A 25,525-nucleotide genomic window follows, 5' to 3' on the forward strand; every position below is an offset into this window, starting at 1 on the left:
ATGAAACTAAGTTATGAACTGAACAAGTTATTTCCGGGTTCTTTTCGGAATGTGAAGTTACCTCTTAAGAATAGGATTCGCTAATGAAATTTCTATACAAAGTTTATGATTGTTATTGACTTGGCAGAATAGCTGAGAGCCGCGCCTACTCGGATAATTATCCGTTAGAATGTTGCTAGGTACGGTCGAGGCTGTCGTGTGTGAAACGCAGTGAAGTGTACTGTTGTGGAGCAAATATGGAGCTCGCAAGAGCTGTAGCGCACAACACCGCAAGCTACGATGACTGCTGTCTGCGCCGCTCGCTGCTGACAAATAATATAACTCTCGTTCTACTTGGGCACTAGAGTAGTGCTAGTTAGTATAAGAAAAACATGAAACTCACGAAAGTTATTATTTATTTATGCAAAAATTCTGAGAAATCATAATGGCACTTTTAGTTATGAACTTAACACGTTATTTCCGGGTTCTTACCGGAATGTGAAGTTACCTCTTAAGGATAGGATTCGCTGATGAAATTTCTATACAAAGTTTAAGATTGTTATTGACTTGGCAGAATGGCTCAGAGCCGCGCCTACTCAACTTGAATAATTGTCCGTTAGAATGTTGCCGGCTGGTGTGGCCGTGCGGTTCTAGGCGCTTCAGTCTGGAACCGCGTGATCGCTATGGTCGCAGGTTCGAATCCTGCCTCGGGCGTGGTTGTGTGTGATGTCCTTAGGTTAGTTAGGTTTAAGTAGTTCTAAGTTCTAGGGGACTGGTGACCATCGATGTTAAGTCCCATAGTGCTCAGAGCCATTTGAACCGTTAGAATGTTGCTAGGTACGGTCAAGGCTGTTGCGTGTGGAATGCAGTGAAATGTACTGTTGTGGAGGAAATATGGGGCTCGCAACAGCTGTAGCGCACCATACTGTAAGCTGCGATGACGGCTGTCTGCGTCACTCGCTGCTGACAAATAGGATAACTTTCGTTCTATCTGGATTGACCTTCACCAGTCAAACTCTCCCTACGCCTTGATGAAGTCAAGGATTCCTATTCGCCCCTACTCTAACTATTGGCGTGATACACCGGTCAGATAACTAGTCCACCACGATGCCACTCAAAAATTCGCTCACAGGCGTTTAACTATAACTCTGTCCGTTCACACCACACAATAAGTATGGCAGCCAACACAGTGAACAACGCTTAATCATAAGGACTCAATATAGAGTCGCCCTTTAATTCACTCTCGACAGAGGTGCTCTCCCAGTGAAGTACTGAGGAGAGACTTGCTCCTCGGTCTTTGAGTACACGTATGAGCGCACACGCTCTCGTTACGTGTTCTCGCTCCAAGAGCGACAACAGAACTGCCCCTCTCCACACTAGACGTGAAGGGGTGTATCTTTCGGTCTCTTCCATTACTCCTTCAGCTCAAGGCGTCAGGACTATCGTCTGCCAATCAGCATTGCTCTTCTGAAACGGGAGAATGACGTTTCGTTTAAGGCGACCAATCCGTAAATCTGTAGTATCGGCGTTTGGCATTTGCTGGCTCCCTGTGAAAATCTCTGAAACTGTGTGCTATGTGTAAAGAATGTGTAAGCCGGCTGCTCCCACACAATGTAGCGGAATTTGCTTTTAAGCCGAACACGAGGTCGTCCTTTCACTCAGGCTAACGCTGTCTGCTCTACGGGCAGTCACTGGCCTACGTAGATAGCTTGGGACCAGCCTCCTGGCGTGCGGTTGCTCTTCCGAAGTAAAAGCTTTTGTGACCGTCGTGTCTTGAATGTGTGTGTGTACGCCAGCCTTGAGTATTTCAACCACGGTGCGCACTTGCGATTTATTAGTTATTTGCATATCGTTTACACGAATTCATACAACATTGACTTTATCTTATCGAGTTTGGGTTCGAATGAGGCGTGCAGAATATGACTGTGAGAGCGGAATATGTAAGCAACGAAGGTCAAGAGACCACGACTTCTTACAAGGTCACCTTTCTCCCATTAATTCCGGGGAGGGGAACGATGAGTTGTAACGCCACGCAGCCAAGATGTCTTAGATCATGTTCAGATCTGGCGAGGTGTGTGTGTGTGTGTGGGGGGGGGGGGTTAGTGGCGGGGGGGGGTGAGAGTGGGGGGGGGGGCTCCGTCACATCAATTGGAATTCGCCAGTCCATTCCTCAATCCACTCAACCATTGTTTTGTTGAAAAATGCCTCTGCCATCGGGAAACACGATCATAAAGGGGTGCGCTAAGTTAGATTAAGTAGTGCGTAAGCCTAGGGACTGATGAGCTCTGCAGTTTGGTTCCGTAGTCCTTCCCACAAATTTCCAATTTACGTCTGGACATGGTGTCACCTTGATTTTGCCACGTATTGAAAATACTCACCACAGCACTCTTCGAACACCCGACAAGTAGTGAAGTTTCCGAAACGCTCATGCGGAGCCTACGTGCCATGGTAATCTGGCCTCGGTCAAACTGAGATAACTCGAGCGCCTTCCCCGTTCTACACACGGGCAGCCCGCTCACTGATACTACAGGCACCGTGTCTGTGTCTGACTGGCAGTCACTCCTCGCCAGGTGACGCTGCTATAGCGTGGACAGATTTGTATCGATATTAGGTCGGTGGTCATAGTGTTCCGGCTGATCAATGTAACTTTTAATCTAAATGTTTGGATCATACTTTAGAGACGTCAACATAGCTACAAAATGCTTCCGAATCTGTTTAATTTGTGACGTAAGATCGCTCACGACACCTGCAACCATTATTACAACGCACATAACATTATTTCATGTCACTCAATAACAACAATACACTTTAAAGTTGTTTACTATCATCTTGTGTTATACTTCCATACTGTTCCTAGCAGCTCATAAACAATAAACGTCCGTTTTGTGTCAGTCATCATCGGAAGGATTAACTGAGCACGCCAATAGTACTGTTTCAGGTCGCTCAGTAACAAAAATCAACAATATAATAAATGGATTCTTATTGTTTGATAGTCTTTTGGTCGTGATCGCTTAATCCTTCCGAACTGTCACTGATCACCGACGCAACACGGAAGTTTAGTTTTTATGAGCTGCTAGGGGCAGCACTGAAGTATAATACAGGAGATTGGAGGATTTGACAAACAAGTGAGTGGACGTACATGGCAAGCTGATAGCTTTGAAGAACTGTGGGAGGAACGATACTGTACAAAGAAGTGTCTCAGATATTTTAGAAGGTAATATAATAAATACTTGGAAGGAGAGACAGCATTGGTCGTATTTTTTTTGTTTTATTAAACGCAAAATCGATTTTCGGTCACTTAGTGACCATCTTCAGTGCTAGAAGTTAAAAATTATTTCACATTACGATCAGAGAGTATAAAACAGAAAATCACAACTACATCTGCATATGAACATAACAGTTGGTAGGAACATACCTGTAATATATAATTTAAATTGGTAGGCACTGGTGTCAACAAGCTTACAGCGATCACATAAACTGAGGCCGCTGTTTACATGCACTTCTTCAGCAGACCTCGGTATGACAGGGCTTGGCACGCCCTCTATGTGACATGTGTCACGTGAAGACTTAATATTACTGGTTTTTCGAGATATTAACACTAAATAACTCTTGTGCATTTGTGAATCATGAAGTAATTCAAATTTAAAATGTACGTAAAACACATAGCAGAAGAAGGGGGAAGGAAATATCTAAAATACATTGGCGTATTGTTTTTAAAAAACAAACTTATAAAACATGAAACAGATCGATGATAACTTGTTAGAGTGCAGGACAGGTAAAAGAGCAAAAGACAATGAAAAAGAATAATATATGACTAACATGAAATGAGGTATAACACAGGTTTTTTAAAAAACATAATACCCAGCATCTGGCGTGGGAAGTTAGAAGTACAACGTTCGTGATTTACGTAAAATGTTACGTTAAGACTAAGGAGTCAAATACATAAAAATAGTAATAGTACGAAACTGCCATTACTTAATAATTAAAATGCCGTGAAACACAATATTCATTACAAAAAAGTTTGTAGGTGTGGATGAACAATTTTGTTATCATATTTAACCGACATGCTGATGTACATCTCGTTTGTCCCTTTGTACACTCAGCATGTCGGTTAAATATGATAATGAAATTGTTTATCCACACCTACAAACTGTTATGTTCATATGCAGATGTAGTTGTGATTTTCTGTTTTATACTCTCTGATCGTAATGTGAAATAATTTTTAACTTCTAGCACTGAAGATGGTCACTAAGTGACCAAAAATCGATTTTGCGTTTAATAAAACAAAAATATACGACCAATGCTGTCTGTCCTTCCAAGTATACCCATTGTATGGTCGTGGTGCACAGGACACTCCATGGAGTCGCCAATCAATATAATAAATATATTGTACAACAAATTGATGTACGCTGCAGAGATCTGTCTAAGAAAGGAAAGGGTGAAACGAAAAGTACGAAGATGTGAATTATTTCTTTCGCAAGTTAGTCAGGGGTAACAAAAATGGAAAACAAGAGAAATGAAAGTCTTGGGAAGGTAACATTTGCGTATCGCCGACAAGAGAAGATCATTAACATTGTATATTGAAGAATATTATGGAACATGTTTTATGTTCAAGAATTATGACGCTTGGGTAAACGAAGGTCTCCTCAATAAAAATCAGTAGGGATTAAGCAAACAGAGACCTTGCGAAACTGAGCTCGCTCTACTCGATTCATAGCGCTGCAGACATCGGTGAGCAGGTAGACGCCGTATTCCTTGACTTCCGGTACTGCGGGTTAGTGAAAGACAAAAAAAATACGAGCTTACCGAGTATCGGGCCAGATTTGCTAGTGGATTCAAAACTTCCTTGCAGATAGAACTAAATAAGTCTCTATTAACGGAACAAAGTCGACAGATGTACAGGTAATTTCCGGAGTACCTCAGGAACGTGTGATAGGAATGTGTTTACAATGTATATAAAATATATGGTAGAAAGTGTCGGAAGCTCTTTAAGACTGTTCGTATTTGATGCTGTTATCTATAAGAAAGTGACAACGACAGAAGAAATTACAGATTTGCAACATGATGTGTAGAAGACTGATGAATGGTGCAGGCACTAGCAGTTGACCGTGAACGTAAATAAATGTAACATAATGCACATACTTGAAAGGAAAAACACTGCTGTATAACTACGCTATTGATGACTAATCACACTATCTGCCGTAAAATATCTGCGAGAACTATCCAGAGCGACATTAAGTGGACCGACCACATAAATCTAGTGAGGGAAAAGCAGCTGCCAGATCGTAATTCATAGGAAGCGTCTTAAGGAAATTTAACTCATTCAAGCTATTATTTAGTACTGTTCATCAATCTGAGATGTTTACCAAGAGGAAGCAGAGGTAGAGAAGATCCAACGAAGAGCGGTAGGTTTCTTCAAGTGTTCGCTTGGTCGGTGCGAGAGCATTACAGAGAAGTTCAAGAAATTCCACTGGCATACATTACAAGAGAGCAGTTGCGCATCACGGGGAGGTTTGCTATTGAAATTTCGAGTAAGCGGGAAGAGTCGGACCATATTGCTCCGTCCCAAATACATCTCGCGAAATGACCATGAACAGAAAATTCGAGAAATTAGAGCTGATACAGCGACTACCGACTATCATTCTTCCCATGCGCTATTGGCGAGTGGAATTCCAATTACACAATGATCTAGAGAGAATTTCTGTATGGTGGGAAAAATGGCAATTAGCACTAAACAAAGAAAAGAGAGAGGTCATCCACATGGGTACTAAAAGAAATCCGATGAATTTTGGGTATACGATAAATAGCACAAATGTAAGGGCAGTCAATTCAACTAAATACCTAGGAATTACAATTACGAGCAACTTAACGTGGAAAGACCACATAGATAATGCTGGGTAAGGCGAAACAGAGATTGCGCTTTGTTGGCAGAACACTTAGAAGATGTGGCAAACCCACTAAAGGGACAGCTTACATTACACTCCACAGTCCTCTGCTGGAATATTGTTGAGCGGTATGGATTCCTTACCAGATAGGATTGACGGAGGACATCGAAAAAGTCGTGTTATCGCGCAGTAGGGGGTGAGAGTGTCACTGATATGATACGCGAGTTGGGGTGGCAGTCACTGAAACAAAGGCGGTTTTCTTTGCGGCGAGATCTATTTAAGAAATTTCAATCACCAACTTTCTCTTCCGAATGGGTAAATGTTTTGTTGACACCCACTTACGTAGGGAAATGATCATCATAATAAAATAATAGAAATCAGAGATCGAACGGAAAGATTGAGGTGTTCCTTTTTCCCACGTGCCATTCGGGAGTGGAATGGTAGAGAAGTAGTATGAAAATGGTTCGATGAACCCTCTGCCAGGCACTTAAGTGTGAATTGCAGAGTAACCATGCAGATGTAGATGTAGAACAGAGAAGGGGGCTTCAATTAGTAGTATCAGAGGTATCCAATTCGTCAGACACCGTAGCTGGCTTGCTGAGTGCAATGTAGACATAAATGTATGCCTGTGAAGAGAATGCCCAGGAAGATGCCCGAGATGAAGGCTGAGAGACGAAGTGGAACGCCAAGGTACAAGCGTGTGAAATGAGTGAAAGTATTCGGAACAGAGGACAAGACTGGGCAGTATAGCGACAGAGAGATAGTATGGTAGATGAGAGAAGAGAATGTATTCCAATCAGACCCTGCCAGTGGAGCGAAGCTGTGCAAGGTGATAATGGCGATGATGGGGGCCCACAAATCGGACAGTAGATTTGGGAAAATGTGCAGTCAGTCTCAGTTTTTGAGAAAGGCTCCTGGAAAGAGAGACTGTCCTACAGACCAACATATATGCATCTTTCGCCTCAGTTTGCTGTGGAATTATTGTAAAGGTTCAGCACTCAGTTGTGGTGGTCGAAAGATGCGATCTTTTATTGACGCTCATCAAATTATTCGAGCCAGGAGGTCCACTCACGAGATAATTTTAGATTCGAGGCTCATAGTGCAGCGCAGGCGACGGCACGCGTTCCGATATCTGGAAACGATTGGCTGCAGCGCGGCGTGGCCCGCGCACCGCGGAAGACGTATGGCTGGATCGTTAGCTATATATCAGCTGGCTGACCGCGCTTTATCCCGGCGTCCAGGGCGGCGGGCGCCAGGTGCAACGCACGTGTCCGGCCGGCCGTCCCTCACGGCTGCGCACTCGGCGGAGCCGTGGGCCTAACCGCAGCGGTCCGGCGCCGTCGCATCCCAGCCCGAGGAATACACTGCCGTGCAAAACTTGAGGAACAAAGTACCTTCCTCACGTTGTTTCACTGCCAAGCGACATAGTTCGATGAAACTTGGACCATGCATAGAAAGAATTACACTACTGACCGTTAAAACTGCTACACCACGAAGATGACGTGCTACAGACGCGAAATTTAACCGACAGGAAGAAGATGCTGTGATATGCAAATGATTAGCTTTTCAGAACATTCACAGAAGGTTGGCGCCGGTGGCGAGACCTACAACGTGCTAAAATGAGGCAAGTATCCAACCGATTTCTCATACACAAACAGCAGTTGACCGGCGTTGCCTGGTGAAGCGTTGTTGTGATGTGTACCATCACGTTTCGGACTTTGATAAAAGTCAGATTGTTGCCTAACGCGATTGCGGTTTATCCAATCGCGACTTTGCTGCTCGCGTTGGTAGAGATCCAATGACTGTTAGCAGAATATGGAATCGGTGGGTTTAGGAGGGTAATACGAAACGCCGTGCTGGATCCCAACGGCCTCGTATCATTAGCAGTGGAGATGACAGGCTTCTTATCCGCATGGCTGTAACGGATCGTGCAGCCACTCTCGATCCCTGAGTCAACAGATGGGGACGTTAGCATGACATCAACCATCTGCACGAACAGTTCGACGACGTTTGCAGCAGCATGGACTATCAGCTCGGAGACCGTGGCTGCGGTTACCCTTAACGCTGCATCACAGACACGAGCGCCTGTGATGGTGTACTCAACGACGAACCTGGGTGCACGAATGGCAAAACGTCATTTTTACGGATGAATCCAGGTTCTATTTACAGCATCATGATGGTCGCATCCGAGTTTGGCGAAATCGCGGTGAACGCACATTGGAAGCGTGTATTCGTCATCGCCGTACTGGTGTATCAACCGGCGTGATGGTGTGGGGTGCCGTTGATTACACGTCTCGGTCACCTCTTGTTCGCATTGACGCCACTTTGAACAGTGGACGTTACATTTCAGATGTGTTACGACCCTTGGCCCTACCCTTTATTCGATCCCTGCGAAACCCTACATTTCAGCGGGATAATGCACGATCGCAAGTTGCAGGTACTGTACGGGCCTTTCTGGATACAGAAAATGATCGACTGCTGCCATGGCCAGCACATTCTCCAGATCTCTCACCAACTGAAAACCTCTGGTCAATGGTGGCCGAGCAACTGGCTCGTCACAATAAGCCAGTCACTACTCTTGATGAACTGTGGTATCGTGTTGAAGCTGCATGGGTAGCTGTATCTGTACACGCCATCAAAGCTCTGTTTGACTCAATTCCCAGGCGTATCAAGGCCGTTATTACGGCCAGAGGTGGTTGTTCTGGGTACTGATTTCTCAGGATCTATGCACCCAAATTGCGTGAAAATGTAATCACATGTCAGTTTTAGTGTAATATATTTGTTCAATGAATACCCGTTTATCATCTGCATTTCTTCTTGGTGTATGAATTTTAATGGCCTGTAGTGTATTACATTACAGTGCAAAAGGTAACTGAAAGAATTGCGCAAGGAGTCGAACAGAAATGACACTTTTATTGAAAGTGAGAAATTATACAGAAGTCACCGCGAATCGTGATGGTTTCTCGGATATTACAAAATTGTTGAATGCTGCGACTTCAAATTGTTCGTCTACATTATGAGAATTTAATCATTATAAACCTGAAGATGCCTCTATAGCGACGTGAAACCGGTAGTTGCGAATAAAATGCCTTCGTACAGGAATGCGGCTTATGGAAACACCTTTTCTTAATTATTAAAATTTTTGTAATAATTTTAATGATTATTGAATATTGACGGTTTTTCATTGTTATTCACAATATGTCTGACCTATGGTTGCCCTTCCTAGAATTGATTGTCGAACTTGTTCGTGTTGCTAGTCGAAGTGTTACGGTATGGGGACTCATAATGTTGCATGAGCGTCGTATCTTCTAAATGCATGGACTAAGAAGGAAAATTCTGCTGTGACTTGGCAAGACAGCCAAGCCACTACGAGGTGAAGCCGAAAGGCACGCGTTAAAGCTCACGCAGGCTGGCGTGAGGTCTGGAACAGGTCTGAACTAGCAAAAACAGGACGTAGCTGTGGAGTACTTAACTTTAATCCATAATTGGTGAACATCGGTCTGACGCTACATGCATCACAAGATAAATAGCAAACGATAATGGCGCCTTGCTAGGTCGTAGCAAATGACGTAGCTTAAGGCTATGCTAACTATTGTCTCGGCAAATAAGAGCGTAATTTGTCAGTGAACCATCGCTAGCAAAGTCTGCTGTACAACTGGGGCGAGTGCTAGGACGTCTCTCTAGACCTGCCGTGTGGCGGCGCTCGGTCTGCAATCACTGATAGTGGCGACACGCGGGTCCGACGTATACTAACGGACCGCGGCCGATTTAAAGGCTACCACCTAGCAAGTGTGGTGTCTGGCGGTGACACCACAAATTCTTTTTTAAGAAGAATTAATCACAGTCGTTATGAAATTCATTGGGGTATGAAACAGCGGATTAGACTGAAACGCCCATTTTTCTCTTCATAATTAATACAGACACATTTCATGGACTGCCTCACAGCTTAACCTCTCTACCGATCGAGTAGGCTCAGTTGATGTTACACAACTCTAATTTTAGAGGATCGCGTTTGAAACCCACATCCAGAATTTCTACATTTACGTTTCCCACGGTTTCGGTAAATCACTTAAGGAGAAAGATAGAACGGTTCTTTTGCCAAGGGTCGATCGATTTCCTTTTCCATCCTTGTCCATTCCGAATTGCGCTCCTTTTATAATGATCTGGTCGTTTACGGGATGTAAAACCCTAATTTTCCTTCGTTCTGAAACAACCATTCTTCGTGAAAGTCAGTTGCACAATTTCGTGCATCGATTCGGTACTCACTTTTCGTGCATCACGTACAATCAGTAACCTCTCCTACCTGGGAAACCTTTTCGAAAGCCATGCACTGCCTGTCACAGTACAAGACAGAGGTGGAGGTATAGAGTCAATCTGATCCATTTGATCTGGCTTGTAGCTCCTTTTATGATCCTTTGCCACGGTTACAATGAGGATGTCAATGACAGCACGCAGGAGAAGGAAACATTCGGTTCACAACACTTGGCGGAAGAGGCACCCTTTCCTCTTTGAGGTGAAGACAGGATGAAAGCACTACGTATGGGCGGAGACAACCTTCTCAAGCGTAAGGCTTGCCGAACGACGGAGAAATAGGAGTGGAGCGTCTGAAGTCAGGTTCCTAAGATCCGTGAAAAAACATATAAAATTAGACACAATATAAAAATTGAAGGTATTAGGAAAGAGTTAAAATTTGAACCAATAACTGTTATAATAGAATATGAAAGTAAATGACAGGACCATTTAGAAAAAATGTCTGTACAAGTAAGCACTGAATGTTATCTTTGATCGGCTGACTTATGTACTCATTAACTTTCAAACATGGATTGTAAAGAAATGCAGAGTTTTACGGATGGATTGTCTTGATAGATGGTAGAACACACTGACAACCTACGTACTTGAAATCATTTTCATAAGGCTTTAGCCATTCAAGCTGTGATACTTCACTCGGAAAAAATATATAATGATCATAGCGCTAGATTTGAACAATAAAGTGATCGCATTTAGTCCGTAGCTTAACGGTCACTATTAGAGGAAAGAAAATTTCAAACCGTTGGATACTACATTCAGAATTTTTTTAAATTGCACCAGTTTGCTTTCATAATGTTCTAAATTCGAACTCAGCGAATTTGTAGCATTTGATTTCTGTTTACTTTTTACCCTATAATTTATGCTATCCAGGCTTTCAACGAAGAAACGTAGAAATAAACAAAGATAAATAGAAAATACCAGTACAACAACCGTTGTCAGAGAAATTTCTTCTTCGCTACAGATGATTTGCTCATTCATTTTATTAATTTTAGTAGCGCCAATAGTCATTGTAAAATGGTCATTATTAGTTACTCAATAGTTCTAACAAGATGTGAGGGCCATCACTAAAAGATGGACTTACAAGTGGTTATACACAGAGGTACATGAATGAAATATCTTGTCGATAATGAACTAAAAATACAAAAACTTAATTATTGACGCATTTTGTCAATCGAGTGGCTGGTGTGTCAACATTGACACAAGCAAACAGCAGACTTTCTTAGATTTTCTTTTGCCTTTTCCTGTAACTTTGCAGGGTTTTCGCGGTTATTAATGGGTCTGGCAGCATTAGTTTAAAGGGTGGCTGGATGCCGTTCCTGCCACCATCCCTTTAACCCCTGGGACGGGATCTGTGTTCCATCCAGCTATCTGCGTGTACCGTTATTCACGCGAAAGTTGGAGAAAGCTTTTGAATCGCCTAACAGAGACAGGACCGGGTTAAAGCTCAGAATTCAGCTAATGGGATGGGGAAAACCGCCTGAAAACCACATACCGGCTGGTCTGCATGCCGACCCTCTTCGGTAGTCAGACGAGCGGATTCGATCCAGGGCCGGCGCTGCTCCGCGTAGCGAAAGCGGCGCTTTATCACACACTGACAGCCGGGCGCCTGACATGAGCTGACGTCAGTGACCGATATATATATATATCTGCTAAAGTGGTTGGAAAAGACTATACGGACAAAGTAGCTCTTAATACTGTTGTTAATCCAGCAAGAGCGTTTTAGAAATTACTACAACACGTAATAAACTGCTGAAGTATCAGGTACAATAAAAAGTTTGGAACGATGTATAAAGTCAAGAGCCACAAATTTTCACTGAAAGCTATAAAAATGGTTTTCTCATTCTGACAGTAACTCTGTCAGATCGACAATCCATCGCCAATAGCGAGTATAAATATTTTCTTTCAAGTTGAAACCTTACAGAATCTTAAGCTACACCTAATCCACATGCCACGAGGTAGGATGACGCAGTAGTTAAGACACTGCCATCACATTCTTGAGCAGTAGAGTTAGTATTCCCTGCGGTTCTTCCAAATTTAGCTTTCCTTGTCTTCCTACACTTCTCTAAAAGTAAATTGTGGGATATCGTATTTTCCTTCAACACGTGCTCGCGTTTCTTCTTTAATGAACCCGTCGTCGACTGAACGTTAAATCTTACACCCCTCTCCCCTCCACTTTTTCCATATTTGGCCATTAGGAGAAGGACTCATGAACTGAATGATAGGGTGATACATACACTACCCTGAAAATGCTGGCTGTAATAAATCGATGGGCAGGACTCGTAGTTCGTATGATACCGCTGTGATGTAAGTTACAATGATACCCAGAGTGAAAAATCCAATCGGCTGAGACCGAAAGCCATAACTTGATTAAATCGTAATAGAAGTGCTTCAAGTGTAAGTACAAAATAAAAGGGTCAGAATATAACGAGAGCGCAGTTACCTTATGCGTAAGACAACTGACAAAGAATCCATTTGGCTGTGACAACAATACATGAAGTTTTTATAAAGAAGTTTAGCAGCGTCAAGAGGAACACATACAATCATTGTACCCAGAAGAAACGAATTAATTACGCCGTAAAGAAATGAATAAATCGTTGGTGATGAAATCAGTCAAGACGCATGACGTGATGCTATATGTTAACAGTGCACATTTTTCAGACGTGCTGGCCTTGTAATGTGATGAATATACTCGTATATTATAGCGAATCTTGGACCAAGACCGGGAACTGAACCTCGATTTGCTGTTAACAGCGGGCAGACGCCTTTACCATTATGCTACATACCTAGGACTCCAGGCGTGACTAAGACTTTAACACTGATTTTTCTACCTAACATATTCGAACATTAGCACTAGATTTTGTTCTTATCAGGGCCCGCTGCGACGTATGTCGTATAAGGACATTATAGATTACGCTATGAGACCAAGAAGATGCTGTGTCCGATTGTATTTTTTATTACAATAGGCCTAGTTTGGCGTGATTGCCATCTTCAGTTTGTATCAGGTGGCCTTGATATCCGTATCATATCGCTTTCTTAGTTGCTGTCACTAGTGTATGAGTTTGCTCGTTTGATGTTAGTGGAGCTATAGAGAGTGTAAAACTTCAGCTGGAACACCTGTATATAACTAACACAGCAATTTCATACTGATATCAAGAGCACTTGCTATAACCTGAAGATGGCAATCGCATTGAAGTGAGGCTGTTGTAACAAAAATGTAATCGACCACAGCAGCGTCTTAGTCTCTTACCATAACATATAATTATCCCCGATGGGATATGTAGGATTTTAGCTCCACTGGATGAACAGAGGTTCTAGAGAACATAGGCCTATAGCAACGACGGGTAATTACACATTTTTAATAATCACCTCTAAAAAGTTAGGTAATTAATATTTTTGTTTGTCTGCAATCATGGTACACATTGAAACCCCGAGCGACAGTACTGCGTAATCCACAAAAGGAGGCAAAAAAAAAGTGTGGAGGTGGGCGATGCTATTTTGTTTTCGCTCCTCTACCGGCGCGGCGTGCTATGGTACTGCCGTGCCGGGATTTGTGTGTATTCCAGGACTGCAGGCAAGTATCTGCAAAAATGAAGTATTACTTATGGAATTTTATTTTTTGAAACGATAACGAAAACTATATAATTGCCCATCGTGTAAAATAAAACATATAAATAAAATCCTAGGAATTTCTCATATTAATTACATACGCTCAAATGAACTGATCAATGGCGATAAAATCAGTGATGATGCAATGATGTGATACACCAGTGAAAACCATGGGAACAACAAGGACAATGAAAATCTGAGTGTTGCCTGGTGGGGAAGCTAAATGGAAATGAGAGTTTGGCGTCATTGGCCGGGAGGTCCCTTACGGGGCAAAGCTAACGGTAAAGGTTCGCCATAAGCAAGAAGTCCAGGATGGGTTCTGTATGGCGTGTATTTTGACCACACATTCATTACAATGGAGAAATGGAACAGTCAACTTGTTGCAATTTGTTGTTTATTACACTGACCTACGTTTCGACTCCTCTAAGCATGTCTTCATCAGGATGAAATTTTAAAAGTCGTAAAGCTACACTGCGAGAAGGCAATAGTCATAGTTCAGAGACAAAAATTAAAAGTTAAAAACGTTGCAGGCTTTGGTATGTATACCTTGCAAGGAACAAATGAGTCAAATGGTTCAAATGGCTCTGAGCACTATGGGACTTAACTTCTGAGATCTTCAGTCCCCTAGAACTTAGAACTACTTAAACCTAACTAACCTAAGGACATTACACACATCCATGCCCGAGGCAGGATTCGAAAGTGCGACCGTAGTGGTAGCACGGTTCCAGACTGAAGCGCCTAGAACCGCTCGGTCACTCCGGCCGGCAAATGAGTCAGTCTACTACACAATTATTTGTAGCCGTTTCTCTGTGTCATTTCTCCGTTGAAATTAACAGACGTTTGCTGAAAGACGAACATGTTCAAAACTGACATATTCATTACGTACTACTTGCATTTCACACAAAGAATAGGAGCGAAATATCCACTAACTGGTGATAAGCACTTATTATAGTAGCGTGAATGTATAAAGGAACCTTTGCTTCCACTACACTATTGTGCAAAGAAGTGTATCTCCTGCATTGTTATATCGTGGCAGAAACTCTGAGTTTTTGTCCCAGCAACAACTTTTCAGCCCACGAGTAACATTTCATCTTTTCCCTGTGAAACATTGGTCTTATATTGTAACAAAAGCAGAGGCAAACGTACGTTCGTACTTCGCAGCAGCAGCGTCAGAAAACCAACTACCGAGGCAAATGAAATAAAACTGTGATTGCGTCCAAGTTGCTGAATTAAAACTCAGGAAACACGGTCAGATTGCTCTTTCTTTCAGGCGAGCCGTATAAATTTAGATTACCTGCAGGGATCGCGCGGCGTTACAGCTCTCGTGTGAATGGGGCTGCCTCCATCTGCATGAAAAATACGCGGCAGAAACGGCAAGTTTAATCGCCATTGCATAAAGCAGCTGCGCATAAAGCTCGTACCGACGAGAGAGGTGGGGGGGGGGGGGGGGGGGGGAAGAAGCACTGCGCCGTGCCGTGAGAAGTAATGCTCTGTACTTGTAATTTATTACGCGAAACACTGGTACAGTTCACGTAGTCACGTGTTTCTTTGTAAATAAACGGCTAACGGCGTACAGACAATATATCCAGTGCTGATGCGGTAGTGAAGTTATGGAGATTTTAGTCATTGTGCGGCTTAACCAGTCTGTGTGAATACTATATTATTAGCTACTGTCATAATATGGGCTAGGTTCCCTTTCGCCATCCATACGCTAGCGATATAAATCAGTCCTACAATGAGAGATCGCCGGTATTTTTGTGGGGTGGTAATGCCGGAAGGCGGGAACAAATGATAAAGACCTCATTCAATTTTTTGTCACCTTATGTCTTTAGTTCTCGTGGAGAGAGGTCGTATTTAGATACGAGATGCGTGTAGTAGGTTTCACGGTATTCTGAATAATAATTTTTCTAAGTGCAAGAATATGTGGCCTTTTTATTTTCTTCCGCGCACCACGAAATGGTCATGTCACCCACCTCCTGCTGCCCGAAACGGTGAAGAAGTCCGATAAATGCCGGCCGGAGTGGCCGAGCGGTTCTAGGCGCTACAGTCTGGAACCGCGCGACCGCTACGGTCGCAGGTTCGAATCCTGCCTCGGGCATGGATGTGTGTGATGTCCTTAGGTTAGTTAGATTTAAGTAGTTCTAAGTTCTAGGGGACTGATGACCTCAGAAGTTAAGTCCCATAGTGCTCAGAGCCATTTGAACCAGTCTGATAAATGAAAATTACATTACCGGTCACAAAGAATGGAAAGTTTTTCGGCGTCGGAAGAAGAAGCACCTAACATGGAGTGTGTAGATCTCGACAATATGAAAGTAAGTTCACGTTAAAACGGACACAAAGTCATAAATATAAAAAAAATCCAAAATTGGGGCATTAAGTGAAAATATTTGATTTCTATTAATCTCTTTATTTATCTAACCTCTATTATTATTGCTAGTTATATTTATGTGTATATTTATATAAATTTAGCACAAGAGGACTTATCAATCGATAGGATTTTTATTACTTTTTTCTACGTTACAGGTTATTAACCAAAATTCTTTAACATATTCTAGCATTGGTTATAGTTAGAAAAACTCGTTAAATGAGTCACTTTGTAACTACTAAGAAAACTGCATCGAATCTTACACATTACTGCTGAAAGTGCGGCGTTGTGATACCTCCTGGCAGATCTGGCAGATTAAAATGTGTTACAGTCCAGAATTCGAACACATGACCTCTTGCCACTTCCTGTTTTTCAATGATACAGTTCTATTAACTAACGAACTGGTCTTTGCTGTTACTTTGTCCGTCTGAGATGTTGGTCTGAAGCTATCAGCAACAATGTTCTGGGCAATGAGACAACCAGAATGCAGGCAGCTGGGAGACCATACTTGCGAATGGTTGTGAAATACACAATTGGTTGCAGTCACTTGGTATGACTTGGCTCGAGTTAGATACAGGTTGGATATGGATACAGCACGTCTGAAGTATTGGTGAGAAAGTTCCACTTCATGCGCTTATTCGAAGTGGTCGCTGATACACAAGGTTTTATACTAAATTACTTGGGTGGTTCATAGTGATCCCTCTGTGCGGAGTGTGCACTGACATAGAAACTTCCTGGCAGATTAAAACTGTTTGCCGGACAGGGTTCGCAGACAGAAGGTCTACCGACTGAGCTAACTCAACACGACTCAGACCATCTCCTGGCAGATTTACTTCTGCCACTTCCTCATCTCCTACCTTCCAAATTTCACAGAAGTGCTTCTGCGAAACTTGCAGACTAACACTCCTGGAAGAAAGCATATTTCAGAGACATGGCTTAGCCACAGCTTGTGGGACGTTTCAAGAATAAATACTTCAGTCTGCAGCGGATCCTGCGCTGATACGAAAGTTCCTGGTAGATTAAAACTATATGGTGGATTGGGAGTCGCAAACAGGATCTTTGTCTTTCGAGAGCAAGTGATCTACCGACAGAGCTATCCAAACATGACACACAACCCCTCAAAACAGCTTTACTTTCGCCATTTCCTCACCTCCTATTGTTATATGGCGGTTTACGCCCAAAGTATCATTTAAACTATTTTTATAATGTAATATGTAGATTCCTGTAGTCAGTATAGTCAGTCCTATGTGAGATGTCGCTTGAGCTATTCAGCATACCCAGAAGATGTTGCAAATCCAATCCCCCGATGAAGTACAGAAAAGAGAAGCTCTCTGTCAGATCTCGTAAATTTAAGAGAAACAAGTTTGCACATGCATAATGTCCTATTAAGTGAAAATTACTGGGAGTGGCCCTGTTATGCATGAAAATATGGGTACCAATCGCTCACATGGCTATATTAAGGAAGGGATACATCTGAGTACAAAAGGAAGTATGACAATTAGGCTTATTGCCTTAAGACATGAAAGAAATGATTTATTCACTGAAACAAGGGCATAAATATTTAATAAGCGGACAAGAGATTGTAAATACCATCTATAGCCTTGGGACAGGTAGTTGGACACATGAAGGCATAATATGAAATTACATCATGGATTAGGCCAATGACTGCGAAATTCATCAACGATATAAAGTACAATAACTGGAGAAGCAAGAAAGAACACCAATATATTTGCCAAAGTGGCTGATGCGTGCAGTTAGGTTGCTGCGAATTTTAAATATGAGCCGTGAAACGCTGATGCAAATTAACCAGCTTTGCGTCCCCCTCACCTTGGTGACTGCATTGATTTCACATGCTTGCAACTCTTGAATGGTGCGAGTGTGGAAGACAGCTGCAGTAGCGCCTGGGAATTATGAGACCAGCTCGGTCTGCATATTTTGGTCTACGTTGTAGACATCTCACCATGTCAGTATCTCCTATGGCTGCCTAAGGTGAACTGTCTTCTGACTTTACGAAATTTAGCTGATTCTGCCGGCGTCGCAGGCTGAACACACAAAAGGGAAACTCCCCGTCGCGCACCCCCTTGGATTTAGAGGTAAAATGGTCCAGTGGATAGCCCGTTAAAAGCTGAACACAGATCAAGCATGAAAACTGGAAGAAGGTGAACGGAACTGTGGCAAAAGAAGCAAACAGTTAACGGTATAAGTTTAAGATGTGCAACGTCGGGAGAATTACGTCGGCGTCGTGGTTGTGTGGTTACGGTGTTGGACTGCAAAGTAGATCTGAGTTCGTATCTTCCTGAAGTCTCTTTTCTTTTCACAAATTTATGAGCTGTCCGTCCAGTCATTGACGTGTCTGTTCTCCTTCTGTAGTCTTGGCAACTGTCATGCTATACGTTAGTCATAGAATATGAGTCACGTGGTAAGAAAATATTACCGTCGCAAGTAAATGTGATAAATAGTGGGAGCAGGCGAGATGACGATACACCTGTCACAGAAATGAAAAAAAATAAAGGGATGTGAACTATGTTACAACAAAGGAATTAAAGAGTCAAAACTTCCAAAACAGAGCGCAAGAGCCATAACATGTGGTATATGTGTAGAACGAAGAGGAGATACGTACGTCTGAGAGTCCCTTCGTTACACATCAATGTTACAAACGGATGTTATATCACAATACAGACACAAGTCTGAATTCAGCGACCACCCACGCCAGTGGCTTGACGGACGGTTCATAATTTCGTGAAAGAAAGGGTCATGGTAGAGGTTTGAACACGGATCTGCTGCTTCACAGTCGAACAGAGTCACCGCTTGATGTACCACATCTTGAGGTTGGACCGGTCGCTGTTTGTATTCTCCTTTTCTCACAGTTCAGTACACCTTCTTTCTGTTCTCATGCTTGATCTGTGCTCGGTTTTTGACGGGATATCCACTGGACCATTTTACCACTAAATCGGAGGGGGGGCTGTGATGGGAGTTTCCCTTGTCATCAGAACTCGTGAGTTCAAACCATTAACAATTTTATAAACATGTTAAGCAATTACCTACTCTTTCACATTTTGTCATGGTTAGCCAATAATGGTATCGTGTGGGAAAGAAAGCAGAAAATCATGACAGATTTCCAGCTACGGTAAACCAAAAGATTTGCACGTAGGTACATGAGGGAAATCGCCCCTTCTACTAAGACAATTGCTGTGTGCCAATCACAGAACCCTTTACTAGGATTTGAACAAACATTCCTGCATGGTGTGGCAGCATTCACCAGTTGGTTCCATGGTCTGACGCTCTCCTTTTTCATCTGGTCCTCAGCTGTTTCCTAGCTACAAATGATTCCAGTTATTGTCTTGCACAATAAAGTTTTTATGGCACGCTTCCAGTTCTCTGCTACACTCCTGTTGTGCGCACACAGCAGAAAGCCATTTCCCTGTTCTATTCCTGCTCGGTGACGAGTTTCAGCACCACAAAAACTTTACGACGCTCTGGTCCTCCTAAGTTAACTTCCCTGTCACGAGCCAGTTAAAGGAAGTCCCATGGCTGCAGAAGTAACAGTCTTATAAGTCGATTTAGGTAAGTGTAAGCTGCCCGTTTATTTTTGCTTTCATTGTCATAGTGAGATAGCGTTAGTCAATTGATTATTGGGTCATGAATTTGTTTATAACAAAGCTCAGTTTCAATGATTGAGGGCTTGATAGTTTTACGAGGGGCATTCGATAAGTAATACAATAATTTTTTTCTGAAAGCAGGTTGGTTTTATTCAAGATTCCAGTACACTATATTACACCCCACAAGTTGGGCTACAAAACCCTGTATTTCAACACAATCTTCGTACAATGTTATGGCCGTATCCTATCTTGGAGTGTCTGTATGCCCGCATGATGTCATTCTACTGGTCGACGCTGGAGCCAACGTCTTACTGCATCAATAACCTCCTCTTCATTCACCTACTGCTTCATGCGGAGTGCATCCTTCATTGGGCCAAACAGATGGAAGTCGGAAAGTGAGAGATACGCGCCGTAGGGTGGAGAAAGAAGAGTCCAATCAAGTATGTTGAGCTCTTTCGGCTGCGCAGACTTGTGTAAGGCCTTGCGTTGTCATGGAGAGGGAGAAGTTCGTTTGCATTTGTGTGGCGACGAACGTGCTGAAGTCCAGATTACGACAGTGACAGCTGTGTGCGGCCGGCCTGCATGCGGTAGATACGACAGGTTCGCACGACCTTGTTGTGATGATGACAACGACTCACCGTGCTTTTGTTCACTGCCAGGTATCAGTAGACACTCTACAAGCGCATATGAGTATCTGCGACGCCCTAGTTTCCCGCAAAAAGAAACCCAATCACAGCTCTCTGCTTGGAAATCACCTCCGTTACAGACACTACTTTGAAGGCCTCGTGTAGGGCCGCCATTTGTCGGAACATCATGAAGCTATAGGGGCAGAAGCAGGAATATTATATGATGTTCCAAAACAAATTGCGCATTTTTTCAAGCAAAATTGGCCGGAAAAGAAATGTGTTGCGTTGCTTACCGAACGCCCTTCGTTCTTGCACTAGCCAGTTCAATTACAAAAAGAGCCGCCACCTCACAACTTTGTCTTCTACGGAAAATATTGTGGCCTGATAAACTACGGAGGCAGGAATCTCGAGTCACCCAGATAGCTTTAATTCTGCTAGAATCTCTCTCCAGTTCGTCAAAGCACACCCGATTAGCTCAGTCGATAAGGATACTGCTCGCAAAAGGCAAGTTTCCACATTTGAGTACCGACGCGGCACACAGTTTTAATCGGTCAGTAAGTTCCGAAAGGGAGCACACTCCACTCCAGTGTGTAAGATAGACTACAAGACTCATACTGTTTATATAATAACGTTACAAAGTGAAAGATTCGTCCCTGTGTTAATCTTAGTTTTGGCAAAGGTACTTCGCTGGAAATAATCTCGAATATTCAGCCAAGTGGTGTCGTCCAAATGATGCGATATTACAGGAAACTGAATTTTTTCCATCTCCGGAGGTTCCTGTCACTGCTCGTATACTGTTCCACCGCTGCTTATTTACCCCCTCCGCTCCGCTTTATTGTAGATTACGAGCTCTAGCTGCCTCGGAGAGGCTCCGCTGCCGATGTGGTGTCAGAAGTTCGCTGGCGGGATCCGAGTCGAGGTCCTCAGTCAGTGCGCCGACGCCGAACCCATATCACTGGTGAGTGGAGCCGTTTCTACGTAGTGTGCTCACAGTTATTCAGTCAGAATGGCGTGAATGAGCTCGGGGTATATAAGTCGGCACCCAACCGAAGACTGGCACTCATCAGCACTGCCTGAAGATGGCAACAAGTCAGTTTGCCGAAACATTGCACCATGTGGTTCCATACCGGGGAACGTTTCGCGGTAATTATATGGGGGTATAGACTAAAATAAAACATTAAAGTATTTCTCAGAGATTTCCTCTCTTACAAGAGCGCTAGTACGGTAAGGCGTGCAACACAGCTCATCATTGCCCATTAAAGGCCCTGTCTCTCATTCGAGAGAGTATACACTCCTGATGTATGCAGTCCACGACGACTAGTATTACAACGGTTGGATAAAACGTAGTGGGAATACTATAGCTTTAAACATGGCTGTTACTCAGCAACCATACACTAGTTTCAAAGTAGGATTATATAGCCAACTAGTTGCAGATAACTGTTTGGTACACTGACCTGGGTTTTTACACCTACTAAAGGTGTCCTCATCAGAACGAAATTTTGGTAAACAGTAAAATTACATTGCATCACTGTTAAAATTCATACTTTACCGACAGACGTTCACCGTATTACACGCCCTCATTATAATCGCCTCGCATTTCGATCACTTCCGCCCCCCCCCCCTCTTCCTTACCCTCCACAGACGGATGGCATCGCACACCACCAGCGCGTCCATCTACATCTACATCTACATGGTTACTCTGCGATTCACACTTAAGTGCCTGGCAGAGGGTTCATCGAACCATTTTCATATTACTTCTTAACCATTCCATTCTCGAATGGCGCGTGGGAAAAAAGAACACCTAAATCTTTCCGTTCGAGCTCTGATTTCTCTTATTTTATGTCTCTCAAGGACCACTCTATGACAAGGATGATGTCTTCTCTCGTATTGTAGTGAATGCCACAGAGAGGTTTCTTCCTTTTGGGCAACACGATGGCTGTTCCACTGTCACCCACCCACCCCCATCTACGCAGTATCTCCTGCGCGGGGTTTGCCGTGGGGCTTCTTGCTTTGTCGTGAAGGATGATTGGATGCAGTGCCAGAAGAGGTCGCCGCTTTCTTCTCAGAGCAGGACGAAAGTGATGTCTCAAGACACTGCATTGGTAGACTGGAGTGACCGTCTGCCCCTGCGGTGCATCATGATACAAGATGCACTCCTGGAAATCGTAAGCCACAATAAGCGTCATTTTGGTACCAGGTGGTTCACGGCGCACGTTCACGCTGGGGAACCACGGCGTTTACATTCATTGGAATTTCACTTTAATGGCGTCCGTATGACCAAGCCCAGGCTTCCTCCGTAGTAATGATCCTTCCAACGTAGCGATGGAGGAATTCCTCTCCAAGTGCATAATGATGCTACTGTTGCACCTCGGCCATTGCAAGCAGTACTCAACGAGAGAAGACATCATCCGCGACAGAGAGAAGTTCATGCGAGACATTGACAGAGATGGACGCGTGGACAGTGTACGACCTCTCCCACCGTGTTCGGGAATGTGATCGAGATGGGCGATTACACTGAGGGCATGAGATATGCGGAAAGTGGGTCAGTTAAGTCTGGTATGAATCATAACACTGTTCCCACCACTTTTTATTCAACCAATGTATATGGGTCCTACGATACATGGGCCAAGGAATGAAAGTACTCTTCTGCTTCACACAAAAGTGAAAATCTGATCATCAAATGAAATAATGATTTGTAAAACCTAATTATTTCCCACACCATCGCGTTACAGTATATCAATGTATTATAAATAAATTTGTACGTACAAATTTCGGGCTTTCCAGTCGCATGGATCCAGCTATATCTGATGGCGGTTACTTAAATTCTAAAACTGCGTTCCAACACAAGCGTAGGTGAGGATTTTTATTTTTACTTACGCATAAGAGCAGACGTAATGTCTGTAGAAAGATGTAACTATTGTTAAAATCAGTGATTATTGCAGTCACACATACTATTTAATACACTGAGGTGGTAAGCCATGGGATAGCGATAAGCACAGGAGTATGGAGTACACAAGGCATAAGAGGGTAATACATTGATCGAGCTGTCATTTGTATCCAGGTAATTTATGTCAAAAGGTTTCCGACGTGATTATGACCGTGCGGCGTGAATTAACAGCCTTTGATCGCGGGATAGTAGTTGGAGCCAACAGCCTTGCCGCAGTGGTACCACCGGTTCCCGTCAGATCAGCGAAGTTAAGCGCTGTCGGGCTAGGCTAGCACTTGGATGGGTGACCATCCGGTCTGCCGAGCGCTGTTGGCAAGCAGGGTGCACTCTACCCTTGTGAGGCAAACTGAGGAGCTACTTGATTGAGAAGTAGCGGCTCCGGTCTCGCAAACTGACATACGGGCGGGATAGCGGTGTGCTCACCACATGCCCTTCCATATCCGCATCAACTGACGCCTATGAGCTGAGGATGACACGGCGGCCGGTCGGTACCGTTGCTTTTTCATGGCGTGTTCCGGAGGAGTGTAGTGTAGTGTAGTGTAGTGTGTGTGCGTGTGTGTGTGTGTTTATGCGTAGTAGTTGGAGCCAGACGCATGCGGCATTCCATTTGGGATATATTCAGGGAACTCAATATTCCGCGATCTACAGCGTCAAGAATGTGCCAAGAATACCAAATTTTAGGCATTATCTGTCATCAGGGATAGCGCAGCGGTTGAGGACCTTAAAGACCGAGAGGAGCGGCATTTGCGTGGTGTTGTCAGTGCTTACAGACAAGCAGCACTGCGTGAAATAACTGCAGAAATCAATCTGGGAGGTACGTTGAACGTATACATTAGGAGAGTCTGGAGAAATTTGGCGTTAATGGGCTACGGCAGCAGACGACCGACGCGAGTCCTTTGCTAACAGCGTGACATTGCCTGCAGCGCCACTCTTGGTCTCGTGACAATATCGGTTGGATCCTAGACGACTAGAAAACAATAGCTTGTTCAGATGAGTCCCAATTTCAGTTGATAAGAGCTGATGGTAAGGCCAGAGACCCAACAGGGCACTGTGCTAGCTGATGGTGGCTCCATACTAGAGTGAACTGTGTTTGCATGGAATGGAATGGATCCTCTGTTCCAGCCGAACCGATCATTGATTTGAAATATTTATGTTCGGTTACTTGGAGAGAATTTGTAGCCGTTCATGGACTTGATGTTCCCAAAAAATGATGTTATGCCGGAGGCCACATCTGTTTGTGATTGAAGAACATTCTGGACCATTCGAGCAAATCAATTGGCCACCCAGAGTACCTGACAAGAGACCCATCGAACATTTATAGGACATAATCGATAAGTCAGTTCGTGCACAAAAACCTACACCGGCAACACTTTCGCAATTATGGACGGCTATAGAGGCAACATGACTCAATACTTCTGCAGGGGCTTGCAACGACTTGTTGTATCGATGGCACGTCGAGGTGTTACGTTCTGCAGGGCAAATGGACGACGCACACGAGGTTAGGAGGTATCCCACGACTTTTGCCACCCCACTGTACACGGGATTTACTGTTTCTGCCATTATCGGCCAACTGTACAACTCCGTTACAGTGTAATGCGACCACTTTGTCGCCGCGTATGGTTGCCTCAGCATTAAAACTGCCGAAAATGGCAATCGCCTATATTGTACCGTAACTGTAACTACAGTACATAATGATTCGTGGCTTTAAATACAGTGTGTTATGTGTATGAGTGCATATATTGTCATTGGTGACTGAGTACAGTATACTGAACAACGTTCCATCATCATTTATCTCATTTCCAGAGTAATAATTGTAGCCAATAGCTTGCTTAGTACCTCCAAGTACATGTGGCAACAGCAAGCCACTAAATGTTTTTTTTTTTTTTTTTTTCACCGGAGGAACAAGTCAAGTGTCGAAGTGTGGATGCGTGGACGTCAAGCGTTTAGTCTATATCTACAGGTGTTGTGTACTAAGTGGTGCAGTTAAGACTGTGCAGAAAAACATCAGGTAGTACATTTTGTGAGGCGTTTGCAGGAAGACTGTTCGATGCAGAGAAAAAAACAACAAACTTAACTGCAGTGGGAACATATCACGGTACCAGCGATCACAATATCTGCACTTGTACCCCTAACATCCTGTATGCATCCACTGTAAATCACTGTGCTGCCTTCCGAGAAATTGTATCAGAGTCTGGAATAGTTTGAAGAAC

At 43.5% G+C, this 25,525-nt stretch overlaps 1 long non-coding RNA gene and 1 pseudogene across 1 annotated transcript in view; one reads left to right on the plus strand and one right to left on the minus strand.

Annotated features, from left to right (window-relative positions):
- The window catches only part of LOC124595953, an 875,458-nt gene that overhangs the window by 469,692 nt on the left and 380,241 nt on the right, over positions 1-25,525 (minus strand). The gene's annotated exons all lie outside the window — the stretch shown is intronic.
- LOC124596774 lies at positions 23,513-23,630 on the plus strand (annotated as a pseudogene).

The sequence above is a fragment of the Schistocerca americana genome, chromosome 2, assembly GCF_021461395.2.
Source record: "Schistocerca americana isolate TAMUIC-IGC-003095 chromosome 2, iqSchAmer2.1, whole genome shotgun sequence".
Lineage (NCBI taxonomy): Eukaryota > Metazoa > Arthropoda > Insecta > Orthoptera > Acrididae > Schistocerca > Schistocerca americana.